Source organism: Bombina bombina, chromosome 2 (assembly GCF_027579735.1).
Source record: "Bombina bombina isolate aBomBom1 chromosome 2, aBomBom1.pri, whole genome shotgun sequence".
Classification (NCBI taxonomy): Eukaryota; Metazoa; Chordata; class Amphibia; order Anura; family Bombinatoridae; genus Bombina; species Bombina bombina.
The window spans coordinates 81,263,947-81,285,175 of NC_069500.1; the positions used below are offsets into that span (position 1 = coordinate 81,263,947).

Sequence of the window (21,229 nt, forward strand, 5' to 3'; positions counted from 1 at the left end):
AATAAGTTGTTTAGCTTAAAAATTATAACAGAAAGTAATCCTTTAACACTGTGCTCACGTCCGTGGCTTGTGGCAGACACTGCATTTATTGGATAAAATGCAAGTCAATAGATAATAAATAAAACGTCATGTGATCAGAGGGCTATCAGAAAAGGCTTAGATACAAGGTAATAACAGAGGTAAAAAGTGTACAGTATTATTATAACAGTGTTGGTTATGCAAAACTGGGGAATGGGCAATAAAGGGATTATCTATCTTTTTAAACAGTAAAAAAAAATTGAGTTGACTCTCCCTTTAATTTACATCTGATCCGACGTGACTAAAGCAATGGCTTATCGAGGGGTTATTCCTGCAGTGCTTTTTAAAAGGGAAATGAAACTCAACATTTTTCTTTTGTTAAACAGGTAGAAAATACAATTTTAAACAACTTTCCGAATTTACTTCTATTATAATTTTTTCTTCATTCTCTTTTTGAAGGCGCAGAAATGAATCTCTGGGAACTAGTTGAACACATCAGTAAGCCAATGGCAAAAGGTTTATATGTGCAGCCACCATTTATCAGCTAGCTCTCTGCACCTAAGCCTATCTAGGTATGCTTTTCAACAAAGGATGCTCAGAGAAAAAAAGCAAATTCGATCAAGAAGTAAATTGGAAAATTGTTTAAAATTGTATGCTCTATCTCAATCATGAAAGAAATGTTTTGAGTTTCATGTCTCTTTAACGGCAAACCTTGCACATCACATACATACCCAACATTTTGCAGACACAATCCAGGACAGTGAGGGAACATGCAGCATAATGACAGAGGTGAAGTGTCTCATGGGTAAGACAGTGCATTTCACAGGTGGAGCTGGAGCTTTCCCAAAAGACACGGAATTTTCGCAACGCATACAGTGCTTACTTAAAAACATGCACCATGAATATATAAAACGTATTTAATGTCCCGTACATCACATTAGTATTGTGTGACACTGTAAAATGAATTTGTGTGAACAGAATTGATTAAAGACTCAAAAGACGTAATTTCAAAATACAAATTTGAAGACCAGACCAGAAATTCAGAGGGCAATGAGGTTTAAATGAAAGATTTGTGAACAAACCACTATTTTACTTCTCTGTATATATATATATTTTTATTTTCAATTATCACATTTGCCACCATTCACTCAATACCAAATATATATTCTAAGTAATCACCTAAAATCACATTAGAGGTTAACCAATTATATTATGACAATGAAATGGAAACTGTTTTAGGGACAGAGCAATGCAGAACTTGAATTATAGCGAGCTTGATTTTTAGTGAGTATTTAATATTCATACAAACCAGGGACATGAACCACAAATAAATGTAACCTTTTTTTTATCATAGATTAACTTATCATTAAAGAGACAGTCTACTTGAAAAAGTTTATTTAAAAAGATAATCCCTTTATTACCCATTCCCCAGTTTTGCACAACCATCACTGCTATATTTATATACTTTTTACCTCTGTGATTACCTTGTATCTAAGTCTCTGCAGACTGCCCTCTTGTTTCAGTTCTTTTGACAGACTTGTATTTTAGCTAATTAGTGCTGACTCATAAATAGCACAATGGTTTCTATATGGCACATATGAACTAGCGCTGTCTAGCTGTGAAAAACAGTCAAAATGCACTGAGATAAGAGATGTCCTTCAAGGGCTTAGACATTAGCATATGAGCCTACCTAGGTTTAGCTTTCAACAAAGAATACCAAGATAAGCAAATTTGATAAAAGTAAATTGGAAAGTTGTTTAACATCACATGCCTAATCAGAATCTTGCAAGTTTAGTTTTGACTAGACGGTACCTTTAATGTTATTTTCAAACAGAGATTAATTTAGCTTTATTTTAACGGTTTACTCTAGCAGTCTTCTTTGTTAACAGCGCTGGGCTTTAACACCATTAGGACGGCATTGAACGTTCTACCATATACAGCGCCCTACATCTTCCCCGTTTGACAAGAATCGGCCTGAGGGCTGTGCCTAGCAGCGTAGGCAGTTGATACCCATGATCTGCTCCCGGCCTTGAAATCACGTGATTGCATCGTTGATCAAATTATTTAATTTTTACTAATAGTGTTTACATAGTACCGGCACAAAAGGCTTAACACAGAATTTAGGGATATGATTGCTCTTGTTAAATGGGTAACCTTTTTTAATGGGATTAATTTAAACTCAACTGGAGTATATTAGATTTGAATAGCTTAAACTCAATGGACTGTCTTTTTTCAACCTCTTCTACTATGTTATATTACACACAGACTTGCATGTCAGTAGGGGTAAAATTATATGTTCTAACAAATTGGGAGCATGTAATTTTTTTTTTTAATGCAATGTCCCTGTAAACCATATGATTTCTATAACTCAGTCCCATAAGTAGCACTCACCAAATAGTTCCCATTTAAGGGGAACAAACTCAAACTCAGCATTGCAAGGTTGTTTAAGATCCCTTCTTTTATTAAAGGGATATGAAACCCACATTTTTTATTTTGTGATTTTTTTGGTTCAGCATCCTGGGTGTAACCAATCAGCAAGCGGTACCCAGGTGCTGAACCAAAAATGGACCGGCTCGTAAACTTACATTCTGATTTTCATAAAGATATCAAGAGAACAAAGAAAAAAAAATCGGTAATAGGAGTAAATAAGAAAGTTGGTAAGAATTATATACTCTATCTGAATCATAAAAGAAAAACAATGTGTGTTTCATATCCCTTTAACTAATACCAGCCTTCCATAAAAAGCAGTGGACCAAAGTTAGAGATTTGTGGGGAGTGCCACTTAGGAAACTGAATTAAAATATGTAAATTATGGCAAGTAGGATTTAATGTCCATTTAACTGGTAGAACTCTATTATAATAAACTACCAAAACTCAATATGTCTGAATGCCAAATTAGAACCTTTGTACCAAATTTGGCATCTGCTTGTGCACATATATCCAACTTATAGTGCTTCAGAAAAGTAGGAGGGGAGAAACCATTCTCAGCTGACCTAAAATAAAATAGTTTTTCTAGAACATAAATGTAGACCTTGCGGAATAAGCATGTTCTTTGGCTAACAAGATGAAACAGTGCTGGAAATTACAGACACTAGGGGTACAGTTCATCCTACAGATTTAGGCAGCCTTCTAATAAAAACATGAACATAAGTAAAAAAGTAAAAATACTGGCAATACAAAAGTAGTGAACTCACATGATAATGCTGGAAAAAAAGATAATCCCACCACATAGTCTATTTAATATATATATATATATATATATATATATATATATAAGCTTATCCAGCACACAACAAACCCCAAAACATCTACAACCAATAATTTAACCTGCAGGTGATAGTAATTGGGTCACAATGATGCATGACTGAAGAAGAAATTGGATCAAGAATATGATGTGCAAGACCTCCACTAAATAGGTACCAAAAATCACAAGACACTAGAACTATTTTTGTAGTGTCTAAAATTAGATTAGATTATAAAATAACAGTTTGAAAAATGTCCCAATACTGACCAGTTCCCTGATTACACAAAGCAACAAGTGAAACCAGAGTTCCTGCATTAAACAAACAAAACTCAATAGAATCAACAGAACATTTGCATGAACAGGACCTTCATGGTAGACTTAAAGGGACAGTCAAGGCCCAAAAAAACTTTTATTTTTCAAATAGGGCATGTAATTTTAAACAACTTTCCAATTTACTTTTATCAACAATTTTGCTTTGTTCTCTTGGTATTCTAGTTGAGAACAAACCTAGAAAGGCTCATATGATAATTTCTAAGCCCTTGAAGGCCGCCTCTAATCACATGCTTTTGTATTTGCTTTTCACAGCAGGGGAGAGTAGTTCAGGTAAACCATATAGATAGCATTGTGATCACGCCCGTGAGTTGTGGCAGACACTGCACTAATTGGCTAAACTGCAAGTCAATAGATAATAACTAAAAGTCATGTGATTAGGGGCGGTCAGAAGATGCTTAGATACAAGATAGTCACAGGAGTAAAAAGTGTATTAATATAACAGTGTTGGTTATGCAAAACTGGGGAATGGGTAATACAGGGATTATCTATCTTTTTAAACAACACAAATTCTGGTGTTGACTGTCCCTTTAAAGGGTCACTCAAGTCAAAATAAACTTTTATTATTCAGAGAGAGCAGCAGTTTTAAGAGACTTTCCAATTTACTTCCATTATGAAAATTTGCAGTCTTTTTATATTTACACTTTCTGGGGAACAATATCCTACTGAGCATGTGCACAAGCTCACAGGGTATACATATACTAGTTTGTGATTGGCTGAGGTCTGTCACATGATACAGGGGGCCGGAAAATGGAAGAAAAAAAAATTGTCAAAAAAATTCAGAGTATGTGTTATTGCCTTGTCCTTTATGTACTTGTTAATTATGTAATTCTACTGCATTGAGTGGTCATTTAATACCATCAGCCCTACACTACTTTGTGTGTAACCCTTAAAAAGGGATTAAAGGGACACTCAATCAAAATTAAACTTTCATTATTCAGAAAGAGTATGCCATTTTAAACAACTTTCCAATTTACTTGTATTAACACAATGTGCACAGTCTTTTTATATTTAAACTTTTTGAGTCACCAGCTCCTACTGAGCATGTGCAAGAATAAGTGTGTATGCATTTCTGAATGGCTGATGGCTGTCACATGGTACGTGTATGCATTTGTGATTGGCTGATGGCTATCACGTGGTACAGGGGGAGTGGAAAAAGCCATAACTTTTAAAATTGTCAGGAAAAAAAAAATCTACTACTCATTTGAAGTTCAGACTAAGTGCTATTGCATTGTCTTGTTATCTTGCATTTGTTGATTATGCAAATCCACTGTGTTGACTGGTCCTTTAAACACACAGTAGAAGTGCTGCTTGGGAATTGCGGAATTCTGGTGATCCCGAATAGAAACCACTGCTGATCCAGCACTAGTTTTGTGATTGTGATGTGCAACTAGCTTATTGGATAAGTGGCCTGGTCCTGAGCGGTACCTCTCTGTGTTTAAAGGGACAGTCTAGGCCAAAATAAACTGTCATGATTCAGATAGAGCATGTCATTTTAAACAATTTTCCAATTTACTTTTATCACCAATTTTGCTTTTGTTCTCTTGGTATTCTTAGTTGAAAGCTTAACCTAGGAGGTTCATATGCTAATTTCTTAGACCTTGAAGCCCACCTCTTTCAGATTGCATTTTAACAGTTTTTCACCACTAGAGGGTGTTAGTTCACATATTTCATATAGATAACACTGTGCTTGTGCACATGAAGTAATCTGGGAGAAGGCACTGATTGGCTAGACTGTAAGTCTGTCAAAAGAACTGAAAAAGGGGCAGTTTGCAGAGGCTTAGATACAAAATAATCACAGAGGTTAAAATAATATTAATATAACTGTGTTGGTTATGCAAAAATGGGAAATGGGTAATAAAGGGATTATCTATCTTTTAAAACAATAAAAATTCTGGTGTAGACTGTCCCTTTAAGCCCTTTGCGGGGGTTAGTCACACAACAGTGTATGATCAATAACCTTAAAATTACATGGCCCTTTAAAGTCAAGCACGACACTTCTGTCTAGTACTATAATATTGAAAAAATACATAAAAAAAGGAAATGCAAACTATAATTCTAAAATATATTTAATAACATGTTCTAAATGATTAAGAAAAAACAGCACACTGCATTGCTATAAAAAAAAAAAAAAAAAAAGGGATAAAGCAAAGCAGAAAAGCAGATAGAATTGTTAAATGATCACATGCACTGAGCGAAAGATTTGAGTTTTTTCTTTGGTGTTCTTGCCAACTAGTGTTGTCTGAAGTGGGAAGTTATGAGCCTCTAACCAACCATATTTAACAAATTTGAATTGTAAAACGCCTGTCCTTATATTAAAAAAAAGGTTTATTGGCCTGTGCACATAGTTATAGGTGCTTCAGAAAATCTTGTTTGTTCTTCGGAGTAGCACAGAATGCTTCTGAAAAGGGCAGACTGGATTTTAAAAGAGACAAATATGACCTGCAGGGAACACATTTTACAATAGTGAAATAAACTGAGGAAACAGTTTGTAGATTAAAAACTCTTTAAAAAGAAGCATCTTCTCTGGGAAAAAAGACGTTGCAGATGAAAACAGCTGGAAACAGGAAGCTGTTGTGCTTTCATCCTACCTTCTTTGATAATTGCATATCACATATCATAAAAAGGAAGAGAAATTGATGTCAGTTGAATTTTATTTTACTAGAGAAGAAAGCAGTTGTAAAAAAAAAAATATTAAGACTAACCACAGGAAAACCAGTGTGCATAAATAGTATAATTTGTCCCTTCACTCAAATGATTGTTGTGGGTCAGAATTTTACCTGCTGAGAGACAGACAGAGCTACTTGGGTTTTTTTATTGTATTTTTTTTGTATTTGGAAACTATTTATTGGGGATAATTAAAAACACATCCACTCTGTAAAATAAAAAAGTATGCTTTTGTGAAATGTGAGAATCAGACATAAGTTGTCATGGATATGAGAGTGTAAAAATAAGATCCTGAAAAATTTGCACTGTCTTCTATCAGACATCAAAGGGCTAGTTGACGAGTGGAGCGCTAGCAGTTACAAGCAATTGAAAAGGTGTTTATCGCAGGTGTTTGCGCGCCGGGTTTTTCGCTTGTATTACAAGTTGAAAGTAAACGTGATTGATTGAACACAGTTCAAGTTAACGCGCATTGGGATAGTGCAACTTCAGAGCTCTGGTTAAAGGGACAAGAAACCCAAATTTTTTCTATCATGATTTAGGCAGAACATACAATTTTAAACAACTTTCCAGCTTGGTTTCTAACTAAATACATGGTTGAGCCAATGACAATCGGTATATAAATGCAGCCACCAATCAGCAGCTAGAACTTAGGTTCTTTGCTGCTTCTGAGCTTACCTAGATAAACATTTCAGCAAAGGTAACAAGAGAAGGAAGCAAATTAAAAAATAAAAGTAAATCAGAAAGTTGTTTAAAATTGTATGCTCTGTCTGAATCATAAAATCTTAATTATGACTTTACTTTTATGTGTCAATAACACATCAAAAATACAATGAGGCAAATTTAATAATGTAATTTGTTTAATTCTCTTGGTGTCATTTGTTAAATAAGCAGAACTGAACACATGGGTAAGCCAATGACAATCTGTATATAAATGCATCCACCAATCAGCAGCTAAAACCTAGGTTCTGTGCTGCAGCAAAGGATAACAAGAGAAAGAAACAAGTTAAATAATATAAGTAAATTGGAAAGTTTTTTTTAAATAATATTCTCTTTCTGGATCATGAAAGAAAAATTTTGTGTTTCATGTCTCTTAACTGCAAACAAATTCAGTGGAGCTGGAATTTTTTTTTTTTTTTGTACCAGATATTTTTGCCTCAAGGTTAGTGAAATCAAGAACAAGATTTAAAAGACAGTAAATGGTTTACAGTGCAATTTGTAATCTAGTCTTAAATTCCTGCACGATATTATCATGACACAACATGTATCTGATAGATGCATTTACCAACCTTGCAATTAAATATCAACCGCACATGGAGCTATCATTTGACCTTGTACACAACACTGTACATGTCTTTTGGTAACTGTGGAACACGCTGAACCATTTATTATTATTGTCTTAATAACCAGAACAAATTTATATAGTGCCAACAAATTCCAAGGAGGTTGGCTGTACTAAAACAAAAATACTTTGACTCAAAGCAAATTAACATAATTGGTTATGAACTATGCTCAGACAAGTTTATTACTTTTTTTAATCTTATTTATAAAATACAAACAGCATGGGCATTATTACCGTAAATGAATGTCACGCAAAGGTCTTATAACTGTAAATTTAAGGTGACTTTTTAAAGATCACCTACAGTTTTTGTGGACTCTTTTTTTTATTATAAATATATTTTTAGATGACTAATTTAGACCAATACCTTTTATGGGAAATCAAAATCAAAATTAATTGCTCATGATACAGATACATCAACCAAAATGATGAGGACACCCCTACTAACTATTGAGTCCAGGAGTTTCAGCCACACACATTGCTAACATGCAAAAAATCCTGCATTTAACCAAGAAATCTCCAAAGACAAACATTAGCATTACAATGAGTTACATTAAAGAGATCAGTGACTTAAAATGTGGCACCGTCCTAGGGTGCCATAAGTCAATTTGTGAGATTTAACTGTCATTATGGTGAAGTGGGAGCATCTAGGAGCAATAACAGTCTAGTCACGAAGTTGTAGACCACGAAAGGCCAACATATGCTGAAGAGCATAGCACATAAAAATTGACTATGATCTTTAACATCACTCGCTACAGAGTTCCAAACAGTGTCTGGAAGCAACATCAGCAAAAGAATTGTGCATCAGAAGCTGAAAATGAAATGGGTTTCCATGGCCAAGCAGCTGTATACAAGACATATTACCTTGCGGCCAAACATCAGCTGAAGAGGTGTGAAGCACGCCGCCAATGGACTCTGGAACAGTGGAATCATGTTCTGGAGTAATGAATCACACTTGACTATCTGGCAGTCTAATGGAAGAATTTGCATGTGGCAGATGCCAGAAAATGCTACCTACAAGAAAGCATAGTGCCTACTGTAGACTTTGGTGGAGGAGAGATAATATCCTGGGGTGGTTTTTCAGGGTTTGGGCTACGTCCCTTAGTTCCAGTGAAGGTTCATCTTAATGCTATAGAATACAAAGACATTTAAGACAATTGAATGCTTCCAACTTTGTGGTAACCGTTTGGAAAATAGTTTAGAAATACATACTCAGCAAAACTGGTATAAACAATAAGTCTGAAGAGAGTAACTTCAAGAGTAATTGCTCTAATTCTAAAATGATATAACATCTTATTATAGAATACACTATGCAAATTAGTATGGCTGATTTTCCACAATTTTGGTTTTATCCAGTCTTCTTGATGAGTGCACTGCATGGGTTATCATGTTGCAGGTCATTTTCCAAAGTATCTTAATGATTGTAGATTCTAAGATATTTGGGGTTGTGCCTTCCTCCTGTATTAATTTGTTTTGTCTCATCCTTTTAAGTATATATTGTTGTTTTTTTTTTAATTTTTATTATTTTTTTATTGAGGTTACGATACAGCATCAAACAAACTGAAAGTCACAGAGAATTCTGTAAGTATACAGAATAAGACAAAGTACTGCATACATTCAACAGACAAGTGTCATATTAGCATGTATCACATATTCAGTTTACAATAAATGTTGTAAATGACCACAATAACCTACTAGAAGGTTAACCTCAAATAAGAAAAAAAAAACTTTGTTACCCCTACAAATTTGCTAAAGATTATAAGATAGTGCACACCCCTAAAGGAAATAAGTGGCTACTCTTGTACAACCAAGTCTAGCACTGTAGAATAAATGGGTACAATGGAGAATAAAACATAAGAGCCACAGTTTAGGAATTTAAATGCATCAGCATAAAAATAGTATAGTCTAAATTTAGAGCCAATTGCCATAATAGTTATAGACAATGTGTAGATTCAGTATTATTATTGCCATCACCAGTGTTAGATAGTTGCAATATTATATACAATTGCAATATTATATACATATTTACACCAATGAAAATATTCACACAATTAACAGAATATAATCAAAACAATCAAAGTCTACTCATCGAAATTAAAAATTTTGATGTATGATATACGGTTTAATTGCACTATCACAAACTAAAAAAAAAGTCACAGTAAAAACTATGGAGTCCAACAACATCACTCCATGTTAAGTGACATAGATTATAAATTAGGGCCTTTCCCATTAGACTCTATGTATTCAATACTCATGCCTACACTCCATCAAAAAAGAATGAAAAGAGTCATAGGTAAAGCAGTGAGCAGAGCGGAAGTAAATACATTCTGGGGAAATGTATATCAAAGACATAGGGAATGCCAGCCACCCCTCCTGGCAAAGGGAACTGTAACGGTACCAACCGGATACCAAGGGTTAACACCAGGGAACAATGTCCTGCATAGGGAATCAGCAGTTCACAACCCAGCCAGTTTTCAGGTTTAAACAGAAAGACTTTTATTAAGGCTCATATGCCCAGTATTTATGCAGGTCTGACCCCCCCCCAGAAGGGGGGTTGAAAGAATGTTGTACATTAGATGGAGGGAACACGCCCTTTTACATGATACAATAGAATACCTTGCTCAAGCTGATAACAATTTAAACACAGACACACACTTGGCTTTCCTTATCATCTAGGGTCTGCTCTCTGAGGTTGATTAAACAATGGACTGTGTATCAATAACATTAATGACAGTGCACAATAGCTGAGGCTAAAGCTGAACACAGTTAACTCTTTCAGTGCTGACAGAAGGGTCTGTCACATCTACATAGCACAATATACAGCCTATAGACAACCTTTCTTATGTTATAGTCCAGAAGTGGCTAGGTTTGCCACAATGCTCCCCCAGAACCAAGCCGGCATACACAGTCTGATCCCAACGGATCGGCTTGGGGATGTCCGGGGCAACAACTTTCGGCTCAAGTAAGCTACGGGGTGTTCTCCGCCATCTGCTCCAACTTGGCTCAGTACTGCCCCCACCCCAAACATGGAAGCGTCTCTTCCCGGAGGGACTGGGCTTGGGTAGTCACAGGGTTAACATCAGCGGGATCCATGGGAGCATAGGCAGAAACAAGGGGGGCCAAGTCATTTCCAAGGAGAACATCAGCAGGTAAGTCCTTCTTGACCCCCACATTCACAAGTCTAGCGCCCACTCCCCAATCCAAATGTACCCTGGCAACAGGTAGGCGGAACACAGTGCCCCCTGCTACCCTCACAGCCACAGTGTCTCCAGTGTGCTGTTTCTCAGGCACCAAGTTCTCTTGAAGCAAGGTCATGGTAGCACCAGTATCCCGTAGACAACTGACCTCCTTCCCATTCACTTTAACCCGTTGCCGGTTATTCCGGTGGGCAGCTTGCACGGGGTCTGCTTCATGTAGGCTGCCCCAGCATTCTGGCGCCTCTACGTAGCGGGCCACAGGCTGAGGATTATGTGGGATTCCGCCAGCGGGTCTTCTCCAGGACTGTGCTTGATTCGCTGCGTTTAGGGGACACTCTGGTCTTTTGTGCCCTAGTTGCTTACATCCAAAGCACCGAATAGGTTGTGAGTAGCCCCGCGAATTGAACCGGGCTCTCTGAGGGTAGTTCGTGGCCGGAGGCCGTGTGGTATAGCGGTGCGCCGGGGGTTGGTAACTGGCAGCTGCTGGGGTGACTGGGGGTCTGTACTCCACTCTAGCAGTGGGCAATCGGTATACTGCTCCCCCTGCCCCTCGTACTGCCACGGATCCGCCAGTGGGTGCTGTATCCGGCACCAAATGGGGAGCTATCAGGGTTAAAGTAGCTCCCGAATCCCGAAGTCCCTGGACCGACATCACCTCATGCAGAATTCCCAGGGGTTCCTCGGCTTGGGTGCTCAACACCTCATGAGCGGCTGGCTCCGTTTGGTAATGGTGAGCAGCCGCCCTTGGGGCCAGGTTCTGTCTGACCTGGTTCCAAGCTTGTCTGCTCCGATTTTGGGTGCACTCACGTGCCATATGTCCCCACTGCTTGCAGGTGTGGCATTGTATATTAGCCCGTCCGTTGTTAGGCTGTAGTCCATGGTGCCTCCTGGCATCAAAATGCTGGTCTGCTAATCTGGCTGCTTCGGTTAAGGTGAGGGGTTTTCGATCTCTCACCCATTCTTGGGCTGCTGGGGACAAGCCGTTAAAGAATTGCTCCAACAGCATCAGTTGTCGCAATTCTTCCATGGTGGTAGCTTGGCTGGCCTGTATCCACCCCTGAGATGCTTGATCCAGCTTGTGGGCCCACTCTGCATGGGAATCTCTTTCTGGCTTGCGCAGGCCTCTAAACTTGCGCCGGTATGCCTCTGAGGTAATGGCATATCTTTCCAAGATCGCTCTCTTCACTTTAGCGTAATCCTCGCTGTCCTCCCTGGGTACAGCGCGATACGCTTCCGCTGCCCTACCGGCTAGCTTGCCTGCTAGCACCGGCACCCATACGGACTGCTCCAAATCATGTAACTCGCACAGTCTCTCAAAATCCTGTAAATACCCATCAATCTCATCCTTCTCCTCACAAAACATTTTAAATGCATGGTATGGGATTTTGGGTCTTACTGGGTTGCTGAGTGCGTCCAAAATGGATTCTGCTCGGGAGGATGCATTCCGCGGACTGTGTGCCATCACGTACTCCTGCACATCTGCCATTACCACGGATAGCATATCCCTTGGTACAGGTTGGGGTAAAAATTCCAGCCTGGTCCTCATTTCCCTCTGGTATAGGGTCTCCTCCATGGCTGCTGGAGGCATAGCGCTGCGAGCTCTGTCTCCCTCCATCAGCTCAGCAATTAATATAGCCTTGGGTTTGCTGCTGCCTATCTTTCCCCTGGCTTCTAGCAGTTCCTTTTACGTTTGTCTCTTTAGCTTAGAATAATCCATCTCCATTCACTTCGGTCCCTGGTACTCCTTCCATCTTAGTCAGTATTGTAGTAATCCCCCTCTTCCTGAGGTTACTGGCTTGTGTAGTTGCTCTTCTGGGCGATAAGGTTCATTCCGTCGCTTGCCACCAATTGTAACGGTACCAACCGGATACCAAGGGTTAACACCAGGGAACAATGTCCTGCATAGGGAATCAGCAGTTCACAACCCAGCCAGTTTTCAGGTTTAAACAGAAAGACTTTTATTAAGGCTCATATGCCCAGTATTTATGCAGGTCTGACCCCCCCCAGAAGGGGGGTTGAAAGAATGTTGTACATTAGATGGAGGGAACACGCCCTTTTACATGATACAATAGAATACCTTGCTCAAGCTGATAACAATTTAAACACAGACACACACTTGGCTTTCCTTATCATCTAGGGTCTGCTCTCTGAGGTTGATTAAACAATGGACTGTGTATCAATAACATTAATGACAGTGCACAATAGCTGAGGCTAAAGCTGAACACAGTTAACTCTTTCAGTGCTGACAGAAGGGTCTGTCACATCTACATAGCACAATATACAGCCTATAGACAACCTTTCTTATGTTATAGTCCAGAAGTGGCTAGGTTTGCCACAGGAACTAATTAGCCTACCCAGTTTGTAGACATATGTATGATGTAATACAGGCAACTAGGCACTGGGTCAGTAAAATAGTATAAGCTGTAGGCACGAGCAACATACACTATATGTATTTCTTTGTCACAATAAATCAGTGACCTTGTGCACCTACTCAGGAATACAGCCCAACAGAATCTGGTGTTTTACAAATAAAGTATTATAATTTTAATCCATTTGAAAAACAGGTTCTCAATCAGTTTTCAAGACTTTGCACTGTAGTAGCTCAGATACTATTGTTGAAAATAATTTTTCTACATTAATTTATTGTACTGCATTTCTAAAAATATTTTCAAGACCTTTGCCCAGTTACAAATCCATTTTGAGCATTCTAGTGAGTCTTTTCAAGCCTTAAAAAGTATTGAAGATGCCCCATCTAAATGCCCTTGAGCCACATACATACAAATCTTCTTTAGAACTATATAATTAACAGTTTTTTTCCCTGCCAGTCCTATGCATCAACAAGTTCCTAGTTTTATATACCAACACCTCCTGGAGGGTACATGAGTCCAGGAAGTTGATGGTTGAGCCAGGGAGACTCCTGGGCAGAGCTGCCATATCCCGGTGGTAAAGTCAAGATGGGAATGGAGTAAAGTAATAGCGGCTGTGGACAGGAAGTCCCCTGTTTCAGAGCACTGAGGGAGGGATAGCACGGCACGAGAATACAAGACAGTTCTATCCCTAATACTTGCTGTTGTTTTCCTTTCCTATTTACTGCATACTGTTTCAGAAAGCTGATGCAGATATATGTTGGTCAGCTGAACCTATTCAGTATTTCTTAGAAATTAGAAACAAAAAATAAGGACACCAAAAACATAAATTGTGTAGTGGAAAACGTTGATTCTGAATAGCAAATTCTAAAAGATTGGAATATACTCCATTTAATAGGAGCAGAAAATGCATCTTATTTTGAACATTTATGCAAAATGTGAAATGCAGATTAGTTAAATTCAGTTTTGATTAGAAGCATTTTTGCAATATACTTTAAGAAAAGATGTTTCTAGTAAAAGCTTTTTAAGTGATTACTTTAACTGTTTGAATACCATATGGAGCATACTCACATATGTCTCATGAATTCTCATTCACTCTGCAGGTACTGACACAATGTGAGCCAACTTCCCTGCTGTCTGACTAGTGGCAAACATTAAATACAAATACACGAGCCATATGTAAGTATGCTTTACAATACATGTGCATGGTAAAAGCAATTATTAAAAACAGTCATTGTTTTTTACTAGAGGCATTTTTACTTAATAAAGTACACTGAAACCAAAATATACTGATATGCATTTCAATTCTGACTAGAACGTCTCTTTAAAGCAGACAGTTTACCAAGTACTGCTCAAATATGACGGACAGTACATTAAAATGGTCAAATGGAATGTGTATCTTGCAATTTGCAACCTGTAATAAAAATACAAGATCATTTGAGAATAAAGAGGTAGAAGAGAATATGCAAAGAAAAGATCTATGTATCTTCTGGGCGTTCTGCCCATTGATAATCTCTACATCATCATATTTTCTTCAACTATAGAAAGTGACACTTTAGAGAAAAAAAACAGTGCAGACTGGGTTATCTTGTGTTTGTGTCACCCTTGGCCTTTTATAAATCACTTGCCATAAATCTTCATAAAGAGGATGATGAACAGTTCCAAGCAAGAGGTCATGTGCAGTTCCTCCTTTGCAAATGTACAGGATGCAATATCTATCACCATTGAGAACAACCACATTCCTCCCAGTAACTGAACATTTTATTAAAATCATTAAATTGTTTATAACTTATAACCTAGGCTTGTACTAAAATTCTACATTGTTTCTTTAATAATGAACTCACATAGTTGATAACAGTACACTAGGGTGTCCAACATTTCCAATAAAGGAGCACATTAGAATCATTTTTTTTTACTTCAGGAGCCAGTGCCCTTTTTTTAAATTTAAATATTGATCATTTAAATTAAAAAAAATACTTTTATATACAACAATCTAGAAATTGATAATAATTTAGCTAGATATAGCATGATATTATTTTGTCTTAAAGGACCATTAAATACAAATTGCACTTGCTCAGACATTTTTTTTTTAATTTCCATTTACCTGCCCCTGTATCCTGTAACCAGTATTAGCAAATCCCAGACTCACTTGATTCTGATAGAGCATGCAATTTTAAACTTCCCAATTTGTTTCCATGATCAAATTTGCTTTGTTCTTTTGGTATTCTTTGTTGAAGGACAAACCAAGGTAGGCTGATAGACACTTAGTAGAGTGCACGTGCCTGCAGCAGTCTATTACAGAAGTGTTTGCAACATTGTTTATAGCAATGTTATACATAGCTGCAAACACTGCTGCCAGATGGTAAAAGGAGCGTGCACACTCCTGAGCTCCCCTAGGATTAGTCTTTAACAAAGGATAGCAAGCAAACTAAGCTAAATTGATAATAGAAGTAAATTGGAAAGTTCACAATTTAATTTCTATCCAAGTTTTATTTTAACTTTAACCTCCACAGAGGAGTTAAAGGGACAGTAAAGTCTGGTAAAGAGCCACAATAAATTGATGCTCCTCAGTTGCATACAAATTCACTATAGATCCTCAGTAGACCTGTGTTTAGTCCTTTGTAAAGTCTTGTAACTATGTGTTTAATCCCTTTGTTAAATGGTCTGTGTATCAGAGCATTTCACTATAGCATTAAAGGGACATTAAACACACATAGGATTCATTCAAATAAAAGATTAGTCTGAGAACAAAATAAATATATAAATAAATTATATATATATATATATATATATATATACACACAAATCAACATCCAAAGGAGGAAGAAGAACTGGAACTCCGGACTCAGAAAGCTTGTGCAAAGGTTTTATTGAGCAATGTTGCTCATGATAAGGTGCGTAACCTAGAATACACCTGACGCGTTTCACGCATGCGCACATGCGCTTCATCAGAGGTAAAGATCTCAGAGCAAAATCAGCACCTATATGCAGACCATCAACCAATCAGGGGAACGGTAACAATTACAAATCATAATCTGTTAGTTTAACATATCAAATACACTTGAGCATGTTAGTGGTGTGCATAAGGGCATAATATCTTCCACAAATATACTTGCATATGTATACAACAAGATAACAATATTGACACATTACTTAAATATACATTCATATCTTCCTTGAAATAATCAACTTTAACTCTGAAAAATATTTTTTCAAACTGGAGGATATATATAAAATATATATATATATATATAAAAACATAATCTAATACTTTGGGGCATCCAAGGGCTAACGTTTTAAATAGACCCTAGGGTAAACACATAAATAAATGAGTAAGTCCTATATGAGTAAGTCCTATAGATGTCCCAATAGTTGCTATAATTCATATGCATAATAAACAATGTGTGGACAAGTAATGAAAAAGTAAAAAAAAATTTTAGAAGTAAATAAAATGACATGTCAAAAAGAAAAATATAATACATTTGAACAATAAAGATACTAAAAAATATATAAAAAGAAGAAAAAGTAAATAAAACATAATTAAATGTTACATAAAAAAGTGTGAAACTGGGAACAATCTTAGTATGGGACAAAACTCAGAGTCAGATCTGACTAATAGACCTAATACTTGAAATCCAAAAGGTAATTGACCAATTCAGTAAATAGATCTACATCCATTCTTTTATTCATACCCTCTGGGGTTCTGGTATGTAACTTGACTATCCAAAAAATCTCTTTTCTACGAAGACTCTTTTCTCTATCGCCCCCTCTTGGATGTTTTTTAATAATATCAATGCCAATACAAGAAAAATGCTTTAATCCAAAACCATGTAGTATAAAATGTTTTGCTACAGGTGTTTTGGGTTCTTTATCCTCAAGGGATCTTAAATGTTCAGGCACTCTGTCATTAAAGGGACGGGTTGTGATCCCTACATATTGTTTAGAGCAGTGAAGGCAATTTACCAGATAAATAACAAATTTTGAGTTACAGTCAATTCTATCCCTAATGTGAAATACTTGTTTTGTAACACTCGAGGAGAACGTATCAGTGACTGTAATACAGGTGCAGGCCTTGCATGGAACATGGCCACATTTAAAACACCTGATTCTAGGGCTAAGCCAGTTTGTATTGGCAATGTCAGTAATTGGTTTCCCAGCTAAATTTTTCTTAGTTATATCTGCAATAGTAGGAGCTCTTCTAGCTACACATTTTACCCCATATGTCAATACTTCTATTAGGGAATCATCTCCCTTTAGTATGGTTAAGTTTTTCTTTACAATATTACATATATCTTGATATTGCCTACTATATTCTGTAATGAATAGTATATTCTGTTTATTAGACTTATTTAGACCTGTTCTTGCGTGGTATAAACAACTCCTTTCTATCAATTGAGGCAATCTGTGTCTCTAGTTTTTTAAGAGATGCTTTATGGTATCCCCTCTCAACTAATCTAGAGGTCAGCTCTTGGGCTTGCACATGGTATTGAGTTATTTCAAAACAATTTCTACGTAATCATAGATATTGTGCTTTAGGTATACCTCTCTTGAGATGGGGGACATGACAGGAATCGGCTCGCAAAATTGTATTGCGTGCCAATGGCTTGCGAAAGGTGGAAGTAATAATTCTGTCTTCTCTAGTTTCGATCAATAGATCCAGAAAATGAATGCTGATAGGGCTCGACTCAGCAGTGAAGGTCAAATTGTATTGATTATCATTTATGAACTCCACAAATGAGTCAACCATATGACCATTCTGTTTGTCCCAAATAACGATAATATCGTGAATGAAACGCCCGTATAAAATCACATTGTCAATATATGGGAAATTATCTGCAAAGATGCGGTTGAGTTCAAGCCAGCCCATATAGATGTTCGCATAGGCGGGGGCAAATTTAGCCCCCATGGCCGTACCGCATCTCTGCAGATAATAGTCACCCTGAAACATAAAAAAATTATGTTGCAACAAAAATTCAGTTACTTGGATTATAAATGAAATAGTCTCCATAATTAGAATGTCTATGTAACATTACATCAATTGCTTGAAGTCCCAGGGAATGGGGTATATTTTAGTAAAGAGCTGCCACATCTATGGTGGCCCAAGTGTAAGTATCCTGCCAAGTTAAACCTCTGAGTTGTGAAATTAAATGGGCACTGTCCCTAATATAACCCGGTGGGGCCAACATAGTGGGTTGCAATACATGATCCAACCAGCTCCCCAACCTCTCGCACAGTGACCCATTACTGGCCACTATGGGCCGACCCGGAGGTTTATCCAACCGTTTATGTATTTTTGGAACTATGCGAAAGTATGGGGTGCTGGGTTCATCAACAAAGAGATAATTGGCTAAGTCCTTATCCATGAAATTATGTTCAACCGCATGATCCAATAGGTGGGAGAGTTTATTTTTAAACGACTGGGTAGGATTAAATGTTAATTTAGTATATAGACTATTGTCACTTAATTGGGAATCAATTTCTGATATATAGTTTTTTTTTATTAAGCACTACCACTGCTCCTCCCTTGTCAGCCTGGGTGATCATTATTTTATCATTCTTCTGTAATTTAATTAGTGCTTGTCTTTGTTCTCTAGTGATGTTATCGTGTGGTATTTTTGAAAAGTTAATATGTTCTGTTGACCTATAAAGGTCAGTCAATTCTTTTTCAACAACTCTCTGATATAAATCCAACAATTGGTGTCTAGAGTGAACTGGATAAAAATGTGAAGTACTTTTAAAGTGAAAAGAAGTGCATGTGTCCTTAAGTGTATCCGTGAGTCTAGTGGTGTCTTGTTGTAAAGAAATCCAATTAGTGAGATCAATTAGATCAGTATATTTCAAACCTACTGACTGAACTGAAGTAAAGATAGGAGTCTCATCAAATTGTTGTGTATCCTGTTGGTGTAAGAAGTGTTTCTTTAAAACTAGTTTACAAACAAATTTGTTGACATCAATCAAAGTGTTTACTAATTCAAAATTATGTGCAGGTGCATATGATAAACCTTTATTGAGAAGATCAATTTCTACATTAGATAATTCATATTCAGAGAGATTGATTACTGCTATTTCTTTGCTGTTTTTCTGACCCTGCTGGGGTATCTAAATGAGGCTTCGTTCTTTTTAGGTGTACTTGTCTGAGTGGGTTGTTTAATTAAAGTTTTCAACTCCTTTCTATTAGTACTAGGGTCTAAGCCCCCCTGAGATTGGGTAACATCTGATGGAGGTTCCCCCTCAGTTTTTGAAGCGCTAGTATCAGGATAGTCAGTTTCAATACTGGAAAATGTCACATGTTTATTGGTGCCATTTTATTTTTACTACTTTTGGATTTATTTTTGTTTTTAGAATTATATGACTTGTTTTGTCTACGGGGTCTATGTTGCTGCCATGAATAGACTATGTCTAATTCGTAATCTTTCAGATCCCTGTGGTATTTCTGTACCTTACAATTAGACAAAGTGGTATCTAAATTATCAATAGTTTCGTTCAGTTGTTTACTATAATCAATATATTTTTGTGTTGTTTCAAAAGGATGTAAATCAACAGTAATCTTATTGATGTCTATTAGAATCAATTCCCTTTCCTCCTTTTTGTGTCTCAGTAACTGTTTCATTAATATTATGGAGCAGTTAGTCAGGCTTTCATTCCATTCCTCCATAAATTTTAAGTTACTGAGAGCAAAAGAAGGAAATGTTGTCATGCGTAGACCCCTAGGGACTTTATTTTCAGAAATATATAATTCCAAGAATTCTATGTCCCACCATAATTTGGTTTCTTTGAACCTCAATTGTTCCAGATTAGAAAAAATACTAGTGATGTCATCCTCCTTAACGAGATCACTAACTAGGGTATCACCTTTAAGAGTTGTCTCCATAATTTGTTTCCATCTGCCTTCATCTATAACCCCTGTGGGTATTATGCTAGTGGCCATTATTGAGATTGCTCAATAATGTATATATACAAAGTTAAACACAAGTTTGGCCCAATAAGGAGCAACTACCAAGGAATTAATTAAACCTTCACAAAACACAAAAGAGAATATATATATATATATATATATATATATATATATATATATATATATATATATATATATATAATAGCAGATGAAGAGCACTCTCACTTCAAATCCAACTGCCAGGGTGCAAACAGTAAATCAATAGTTATAAGCAATGGAATGCACTCGCTGGTCTTTTTAACAAACGTGAAGTTTAATGTAACGTTTCGGGGACCGTATCCCTGAAAGGGAATACGGTCTCCGAAACGTTACATTAAACATTACATTAAACTTCACGTTTGTTAAAAAGACCAGCGAGTGCTTATAACTATATATATATATATTTTTAAAAGTTCCATTAGCTGTTTAAATATTCACAAAATAAGTGTAAAGTTTTATTGTCTATAGCTGCCATGTTGTAACTTAGGTTACCTTCTCTGCTGTCGCCAATTAGAGACAGTTATAAATAGGTCAATATAGAGTGTGAAGCCAATGGCTGTGTGGAATATAACAGCGTTCTGTACTTCCATTTCTAACAGGAACTGAAAAGCTCACAGTTTCAGAATGGAATTACAGGAAAAGGGTATATTGCAGAGTTTATATATACTGTATGTGTATATATATATATATATATATATATATATATATATATATATATATATACACACACACACACACAGACTTTATTGTTTTATTATTACCATCTCAAAGTGTTTAATGTCCCTTTAAACAGAATTATAGTTTGTTATGAGAAAACTGCTGTTTCTTTATATGTTGTTCACTGGAGTTGATAAAAAAAAATAAAACAAAAAAGCACATTACTAAATAATGTGCCTATAAGACATTTGTTTAGTATCTATGCCCAGAAAGAGCAAATGTAGTGTAGACAGTTATTTATAGCTTCCTTAAAAATGTCTAGGCAACAATAGAGCTCAACAAAATGCAACAAAGATAATATATGAGTCAACTATTCTTGTGCCAAAATAAGATCCTATTCGCAGACAAATTCTATCCTCTGGGATTATGATTGAACTATACGGAATAAGAGCAGGACATGGCTCATTTCCCTCAATGCTC

At 36.7% G+C, this 21,229-nt stretch overlaps 1 protein-coding gene across 9 annotated transcripts in view; it reads right to left on the reverse strand.

Moving 5' to 3' along the window:
* Window positions 1-21,229, reverse strand: part of TCF4 (transcription factor 4) — a 652,106-nt gene that overhangs the window by 538,330 nt on the left and 92,547 nt on the right. The gene's annotated exons all lie outside the window — the stretch shown is intronic.